The sequence below is a fragment of the Triticum aestivum genome, chromosome 1B (assembly GCF_018294505.1).
Source record: "Triticum aestivum cultivar Chinese Spring chromosome 1B, IWGSC CS RefSeq v2.1, whole genome shotgun sequence".
Lineage (NCBI taxonomy): Eukaryota > Viridiplantae > Streptophyta > Magnoliopsida > Poales > Poaceae > Triticum > Triticum aestivum.
Window position 1 is genome coordinate 66293735 of NC_057795.1, and position 9149 is coordinate 66302883.

At 43.3% G+C, this 9149-nt stretch overlaps 1 long non-coding RNA gene across 2 annotated transcripts; it reads left to right on the top strand.

Moving 5' to 3' along the window:
* The first annotated feature begins 458 nt into the window (after positions 1 to 458).
* Positions 459 to 4099, top strand: LOC123107486 (uncharacterized). 2 transcript variants are annotated; one of them, XR_006451682.1, is made up of 5 exons: positions 465 to 1261; positions 1358 to 1652; positions 1783 to 2009; positions 2757 to 2953; positions 3109 to 4099. It is a non-coding gene; the product is annotated as an uncharacterized lncRNA (long non-coding RNA). The 2 variants fall into 2 exon arrangements; XR_006451681.1 differs by having other exon boundaries at positions 459 to 1652.
* Positions 4100 to 9149: the final 5050 nt, after the last annotated feature.

Below are 9149 nucleotides of genomic sequence, written 5' to 3' on the forward strand. Positions count from 1 at the left end.
GGAAGCGATCGTAACCTAGCGTGATACCATGTAAGACAATAAGTTTTTGGGGAACCAGCACAACCCTCTAGGAGTGGCTTATCTCATTATATATAATGGATGTGTTACAATACGTACAATATACGTACATAAGTACAGAAGCTATAAATAGTCTAACACCTAGCTATGCTATAGCTAGGTCGAGAGTTGTAATATAATGTAATGTGGGTGGGTAATTATTATTTTAAATAAAATCTGAGTTGTGTTTCGCTTCCACCCTCTAGATATACATTTAAAATTGTCGAGACAAATCATTGGTGCGGATTAGAACTTACACTTCACTTAAAAAGAACAATAATGACAAATCACGTGTTAAAAACGTTGTTGCAGTGTCAGTAATTAGTGTCAGGGGCAGATTAGTTTTCATATTTCTTATTAAGACCAAGTCAGGGGATAGCCAGGGTTCTCCTGGCAGTCGCAGCCCATATGCAACTGCCCTTGAGACCCGCTCACGCCCCAACAGATCGAGGCCTCGAGGCCATGATTTTGCAGTAATAAATGGCAAAACGAGGCCACCATCTCTCAGATTCTCCGTTCCCAGCGATTCCTCCGCGTCGCCGCGAGAGCTCCTCGCCCGTAGCCTCCTCCTCGAACGCCGACGGTCGCACGGTCCTCCTTCTCCAACGCCGCTGCGCGACCTCCTTCCTCCACCAACACTGCTGCGCCCCACTGCAGCAGACGCGACTCCGCTGTCAGCTCGGCCACTCCGCTGTCCATGGACTCAGATACGTGCGCCTCTCACTCATTTTACCATTTCTGCATCTCATACAAGATTTCAGAAGATACATACTCTGTAAAGGGAAAACAGAGATGACATTTTTCCTTCTGCTCGAATAAGCACGAGTGTACGTACCATTCGCTAAAGAGCAGAGATGACATTTAATTAACGATCTTGATGTTAAAAACTGAAACACTGCGTGAAACTGCAAATACAATTCAGTATGCACAGGCCCTAATTTCTCTCTTAAGGTTTTTTTAGTAGACAGAGAGGATAAACGTTATGATAAGAATAGACTCACGTTTAAGTAATCTGATAAGAATAGACTCACTCTGCTATATATCATTATCTTGTGTTCTTGTCTAGAACTTTTTCTTGGATGTTGTAAACATGAATGCGTGTGTGACCAGAAAGAAACAGAACGGCGGCTTGCACACATGAGCTCTTAATCATGTAGGCTAGGCTACCAAGAATGGGACGCGGCTGTTCTGCTCGCGAGCACAGGTGAGCACTTTATCTGGGCGGCTGGACCTAGCGTCGGGATGTGTAGCGCGCAATTATTGGGCCAACCAGTCCCTCTTTTTTAATTCACATGGTCAGAGAATACCCTATACTGCTGCGTAGTTCGTCCCACCGGAGACTGGGCTCGTAGTTGGTGCCGTGACGGCGAGAAAGCAGAGCCGTGGCTCGGGATTTTGGCTCTCCGCCTGATCCATGGCTCAGGAGGTGTGATTTCTGGTAGGGCCAGTGTGGACGCTAGTAATGACAAACGCGGAGCTGTCTCCCACCTCTGGCTAAAATATTTTGGATCGCCATTGACGTCAGTGAAGATCTGCGGTGGAGCAAAACCAGGCGGCGCTTGCTGGAATGGAGTCCTGATGCAACCCATTAGGAGGTAACACGAAAATCTCACACCCCTCTGGCCTCTGCCCGCCGCCGCCGGGCGAATCTTTAGACCGTAGGTTCTGCTTCTTGATTTTGGCAATCGATTTGTCCGCCTGACCCACAGATTTGGCCAACTGCAGAATCGTGGTGATGGAAGAGGTTAGCGATAGCCAGCTTCCAATGGAGCCGCTGCACCACCCCGCGGTGGCGACTGAAGCTGAGCAGCTACCACCCATGCGACTGGTAGCGTGCACGGGCAGATCTGTGCGGCGGAGGGGGGAGTCGCAGGCGAGGGGGATGCTGAACCGCAAGCATCTGAGAAATCTATTGCACAGATTGATCCGAAAACACCAGGCTGGACTTGCAGGTAATTTATCTGAACAATGGTGCTTGCGGTACAGGCTGTTTGACTGATTTTAGGTGCATTGCAAATGACATGACCTGACTCGCATATAGGCTGCACATTTGTGCAGGACAATTTAGATTCAGATTTTCTGGTAGGTTGTTCCTGGATAAATTGGAATGTACATTTACATATTTTTCGGAAAGATGGTGTACTGCCGTGCTTTCGAGTGGTTCACATACTAGCAGAACCATTTGATAAAAGAAGAAAGCATCCTAATGGCAGGATGTTTCATGTGCACTGGATTATGAAGCCAGGGAATAGATTGAAAAATTGGGCTGAAACATAGATTTTACTAACTTAATTCTGATCGAATTAGTCATTCTGCTTGTGCAGTGTTTGTCCAACTTGCAATGTCTGAATTTTGGATTAACTGAGTTGCATATAGGGTGCTAAGCCATGCAAAATAGATAACCATTGCAGTAGCTGGAAGCACCACGTGGATTCAAAAAAAAGGTTGATAGTGTTGATTAGTTATGTCGAAAATTGGTTCCAATATGAGCTGATAAGAATAAAAAAAAATTCAGTTTTGAAGCTTCTGACTTACTGATGGAATTGAGATATAATAACAGGGAAGAGGACACCTGAAGAAGCAAAAGTAATTGTCATTGAGAATGTTGAAACATATGAATGTAATCATAAAAAGGGCATCAAGTTTTTTGAATTAGGATGAAAAACATGCACTCACACATGGATTTATCAAAAATGCAGGGTTAGAATTGGAGCCGATGCCCCAGGAAGGGCACCTTGCCCTGGGCGAACAAGCGCCCTTGAGAAGGCAACACGGGGTGCGCTGATCAACCTGGGAACATTGTAATTGTTCCAGCACTTGGTACAAGCTTCGATACCCTCGGGGAGGCATATGATTTCTACAATCTCTACTCGTGGGAGAAGGGTTTAGGAATAAGGTGGGAACAGTAGACTGAATGTGGAGAGAAATTGTTTGTGGATGTGCAGTATGCATATGAACCCTTCCTGTACTAATGTCTATTAATCCGATCTGCTTTCTTTGCTGCTGATGAAACCTAAGACGTTTGTGTTGCGTACACTTTGGTTTTTGCAGGGTAAAGCTGGGGTGGAGAACACTAGATCGTGTCGGTGTGAGTGTCCTGCATTAACAAGACTCCTCCAATCGAAGGACAATGGATGGTACATAGGGGAGCATCTGAACATCTCAATCATTCATTGTCTCCAACGTATGGTCAGACAATACACTGGCTCAGCATATTGATGCCAACAGCAGAGACTTGGTGGAGCATTTGCGACAGAACAATGTGAACGTGGCAAAAGTACACAACATCATTGGGAGTTTTTTTTTGGCTCAATGGAAAGGTACCTTTCACAAAAAGAGCTCTGAAGAATTTGTGTGGTAAAATCAGCAGAGAGCAGGCAGAGGATGATGTTAGGAAAACTATGGAGGTTTTCGCAGATCCGGGTTCAAGAGATTCGCATTTCACTTACCGAGTCCAGGCAGGCAAAGATGGTCGGATAACCACTCTTATGTGGGCAAATGGGAGCAGCAGGTTGCAGTACACATTCTTCGGAGACATTGGTTGACAAATATAATTTAAAGATGCATGACTACATGACCCAACTTTATGAAATAAGACACAAGTGGGAACAGACCCAATGGACTGTTGGCGCCAAAGAAGCGGAAAGAAATAGGGCGACCAACAGCTAGCAGATAGAAGGCTCCGTACGAGGAGCTGAGCAAACGAACGCGGTTCTGCACCATATGTCGCGGGCAGGGGCATAAGAGGACAACATGTCCGGACCGAGGTGATACCCCGAAACCTGTTCACAAACCGGCAAGGTGCAAAAATTGTGGAATTGAAGGTCATGGGCAAAACAACTGCCACAAAGTGGGTGATCTGCGGTTGACTGGCATGTGAACAATGGCTGGAACCTATCGATTGAGACTGTAAAACTGTAGAACTGAAATCTGTAGAACTTAGGTAGTTCCGTCAATAGAAGTGCTTCTTGTTTCATGGTTGCTCAGTGTATGGATGGCAAAATAAATAAATAAATAAACAAATGGAACGGCCGAACAAAAATAATGTATGTTTAAACTAGTCTCGATGTTGGAGTACGAGTGCTCGCACCAAGTAATTGTTGATTTCTGAAGTTTTTTACAATGTGGTGATGCATTCTGAAACTGTGAGCAGTATGATCGTGTCTGTACTTCTGATTTTTTTTTACAGTTTGTCCATGCATTCTGGAATTTCCATGACGGGAACGTGCCTTCATTACTGAATTTTTGTGAACACATGTCATGCCTTCTGAATTTGTTTCAGAGATGTACGATTGCATTCTGAATCTTTGTAAAAAGTAAAAACATGTCATGCATCCTGAATTTTTGTGAACACATGTCAAGCTGGAGTACATGTTTACGGCTTGGTGTGCAAACTTTGCCTCTGTTTGCTTCAAAATTTAAATTTGAGCAGAGTTGGATCGGTTTGGCATCTCTGAGCAGCAGCGAGAGTGATTGGCAGGCACACATCGCCGGCGTCGGGTGATTATTCTGCATCTGCAACGGGGCACTGTGAGCGTCGCCGAGCACAGCAGTGACCTGGTCCGCTGCCTGCTGCGACCGAACCCTGTTGCGGATATGTAATGCCTGACGACGAGGAGAGGGAGCTGGGTAATTTTGAACGCTGTACGTCCGGTTCGATCTGATGTATCCACGAAGACCTTCCTACACCAACGAATGCAGATCTGGGTCTACTGAGTACGAGACCGCTGAAATATGAATCTAGATCAGACTAGAGAAATATCTTACATCTTTCCTGGCGCAATTGTAAAAGCGGCCGCCGGCGTTGTCACTGCCCTGAGCAATCCAGGTGATCACCTGACCGCCACATTCAGGGCATGGGATGAGCGGCAGCATCTCGTCGTCGAATCCATTGGACGCGGAGGTGGATATGGAGCAAGATGGCGCTGGATTATCTGAAGACGAGATTGAGCGAGCATGGAAGGGGATGAATGAATCGTGAGGGGGAAGAATGGTAAGGTGCGGAGAAATGAATGAGCAGCAGCCGGTGTTGGCCTAGAATCGGCGCCAAAACGGCCCACCCCGTCTGTGTACGTCTGAGCCAGAGCCCAGGTAGCTCACGGGGCAGGACAGACGTGGGCCAGAAAAGACTGTTCATCAAAGAATATACGGGAATAATACCTGGGCCTATCGAGAGTGTTTGTGCATCACGAGGCCTGCGAGCGGGGAGGATACCGCGAGTACGTGTGCTCGCGCTCAGATGATCACTTTCGACCAAGAATGATACTATTGCGGTGATATATCTCCTGTTTGATCTTTGCTATTAGCTTATGGTGATGTATGCCCCAGGAATTGGCTCTCTAGTATCCGCTGTAACATACTCCCTCCGCCCGGAATTACTTGTCGTGAAAATGATTGTATTTAGTATTTTTAGCTTTAAACACATCCATTTCCACGACAAGTAATTCAAGATGAAAGAGGCGAGGTGGTGGGCGGGGAAAGTGGTGCGATGGAGCTGGGTAAGGCGGCGCGGGGACCAACGGTGAAGCGAGTCGGCGACTTGCTAGTAGCTGATAAGCGGCGTGATGGAGCTGTGCCAGGCAAGCTCCATTGGTCTTCTTTTATCTCTTCGTAAGCAGAGTCGGCGACGAAGCGAATTGTTAGCTGAGCCGCGTGTGTGATGGGCCATAGCTTTGATTGATGCCTTCAGCTGGCTGATGGGTCATATCTTTTTTCAAAAAAAAATCTGGCCATTACAAAAAAACAAAATAAAATCTGCCACACCCCTGATGAATTGATGAGGACGATGGAATTAACGACCACATGCCTTGTCCATGTGTATTATGCCATCTTTTTTTAGAAACAATTGTGCATATATGTATAGTGATTTTGGAGGAAAAAGTGATATTCATAACCAACGTTGTTGACATATCTTTAAATGTGACCAATTGAAGGTTTGCATAGCATTCATTCAATCAACAAAGACGACATTAAATGGATTTCAAAGTTCAACATCTGCAAGTAATACTTATAATTTAATTTATAGTTTATTTCTTATTATTTATCCGGATGAGAGCTAGTCAAGCTCACCCATATAGGCTTCACGCTCGGCGGTATAGAGAAACCAACTCTTGACCACAGAAGGACCCCTTGGTTTCATTCCATCTTCAGTTTCTCCGTTTAAGATTCTTCAATCAGTTTAATTCACTCATGTAGCTTCTCACTGACATCTTTGTACTGCTCCCACCAAGCAGCACCAATCTCTTAACCGTGTCCCCAACAAAGGCGTCAAGACACACGTGCTTTCTAACATGTGAGACAAATATAAAAAAAATCAGTGGGGCATAACAGAACAATGCACTTGCAAAAACTATTTATGTAAACGAAGTAAATAACGTCTAAAATATCAAATTTAGAGTATGTCAGGCAACGTTGAACGTGGGTGTGGATGCGTCCGTCTCAAGAAGTGTCCCTGATATACATTCATAAAGAGTTAATATAAGAAAAATTAGATGTGTAATAATAAAATTAATGAACTTACTCGATGTATGATCAACATCCATGTTGGTGGCCATAAGAATAGCAGTGTTGTACTCCCTGCAAGGAACATATACAACTAATCAAGTAAACCCTGCTATTCTTGTGGCCTCCAACATGAAGGTTGATCATACATCGATTAAGCTCATTACTTCTATTTATTATGCATCTAATTCCTCTTGCGGATATATTAACTCTATGAATGTATATTAGGGTTGTTTCTTGGGATAGACACATCGACACTTACGTTCCAACACTGTTTGACATCCTCTAAATTTGATATTTTAGATGGTATCTCTTCAATTACATACATAAATTTTGCAAATGCAATGTTCTATTATCTTTGATTGGTTTTTTGTTATGGTTGTATCAAGTGTTAGGAAGCACGTGTGTCTTGATGCCTCGGTGGGGACATAGTTAAGAGATTGGTCCTGCTTAGGTGAGAGCAGTACAAAGAGGTCAGTAACAAGCTACATGGGTGTGCCAAACTGACTGAAAAATCTCAAGCAAAGAAAGTGGAGATGGAAGAGCCAGCATTTATGAAACTTCATGATGGCATTCTGCCACCGAGGGATCCTTCTGCGGTTTACCGCTGGTTTTGTTATACGGTAGAACGGCACAACGCTGAGCGTGAAGGCAATATAGATGAGCTCGACTAGCTTTCATCAGGATAAATAATAAGGAATAGATTATAAGTAAAGTTAATTACATATTTGATAGATAAACTTGTGCTCGATGTACAAATTCATATATAAACTTGAAAAATGACACAAAACGGTTCAACAACTTGTGATTTGGGTACATTTAAATACAATTCTGTCACTACCCCAGCTTGACTCGAACTAAAGACGTTGCCTCTAAAGGCTAAGGCCAGTTTGGTTGCCTTCCTGGCGATTTGGTGCCTGGCCACAAGCGTGCCTGAAACCTGCCCGAGGCATGTTTGGATAGTGTCCTGAGCGTGTGACAGAATGCCTGGCCTGGAAAAGCCTGTCACCATCATTAGCCTGGGCAAATCCAGGCACCACCATTAGCCTGGGGCCAGGCGAACGATTTCACATGCCTGGCGCGTGCCTGGTTGTACATTAGTACTAAAATATTTTGCTAGTTCAGTGGACTCCACAACTATACACATTCTTGACCCTATAAAATATTCTCTAATGCTTTTTGAGGCCAGGGCATCAACCAAACATGCTTGTCCCAGGCCAGCCTGCGCAGGCATAAAACACAGATGCTCTCAGGCTCGTTCCAGGCATTGACTTTTTTCAGGCACGATGCCAGGACACAAACCAAATAGACCCTAAAGCGCTAGCCACTACACCACATGGCCATTTGTGCAAATATTTGCGATAGACTTTCTTTATACTGTTTTGCAGAGAATGGGGATTTGAACAATGTTCTTTTTTTCTTTCCTGATTTCTTTTTTCCTGGGAGGTACAAAAAATCTGGTTTCCTAAAATCTCTATTTTTTTGGTATTTTCGTTTGAAATTTGCGAACAAATTTTGAATTAATTTTTTTTGAAGTGATAAATTTTTAAGAATTCAAACTCAAGACGTTGCCTCGCTAGTGTCAGGCACTAGCCACTGCTATTTCTTGTTACTGTTAGAGATATACTATTATTTATATATTTTATCAGGAAATTTGACTTGAATCTAAAATGAGCGTTGCATAGGGCTTACTATGGGCATTTGTCCCTCATCAGCATTTTGCCCCGGTCAGCCAGTTATCAAAAATTGCACGAGCCCTGAATATGTTTTATATCATTAAAAAATACATTTTTGAAATTCAAAATGTCAGATATTATCAAATTGAGCTCATATGCACATTTTTCACATAACAACTTTTTCTAAGTGATAAGGGACGAACAATTACCCATGCGTATGTCCCAAGTTCGATCCCCCGTTTGCAAAAAAATGGACTTTTTTTAGCATTGAATAACACTTTCTAAAATAATAATGGACGAGGTGTGTTAGCGGTGTCTCGAACCCGCATCCTTCTGATTAGAACATGGCGTACTGCTAGAACAGGAGAAATAATTTGTTAGATAGGGATTAAATAAATTATATTTTTACATTAAAGTTTTTGAATTCAATTTTGTTTGAAAATTCCAAGATTCCTGAAAACTGGTGTTTTTGGTCTCTGGGGTAAAACAAAATCAAGAAAAAAAAGTGTTCAAACCTCGTGCAGGCGTGTCCTCCAAATTAGTCATATGCAAAACAATGTAAATAACTTCTGTCGCTACAATTAACACTAACAACTGGGTGTTGCAATGGTTAGCGGTTCATGCGTGAGAGGCGACTTCTTTGGTTGGAATCCTGCTCTGGGCGCATATAATTTTTATTATGTGTATATTTCATTTTTTACAACTGATAGATAGGACCCACACAGCGTGGGCCAGCTGATGTGCAGTGTTTAACGGAGGGTTAACGGAAATGTACTAAAACATACCGAAAACACAAGTTCTATGATTGATTTGTGTCATTTTTCAAGTTTATGTATGAATCTGTACACCAAGTGCAAATTTTTATATCAAGTGTAATTAACTCTTATAAGTATTGCTTGCAAATGTTGAAATTTG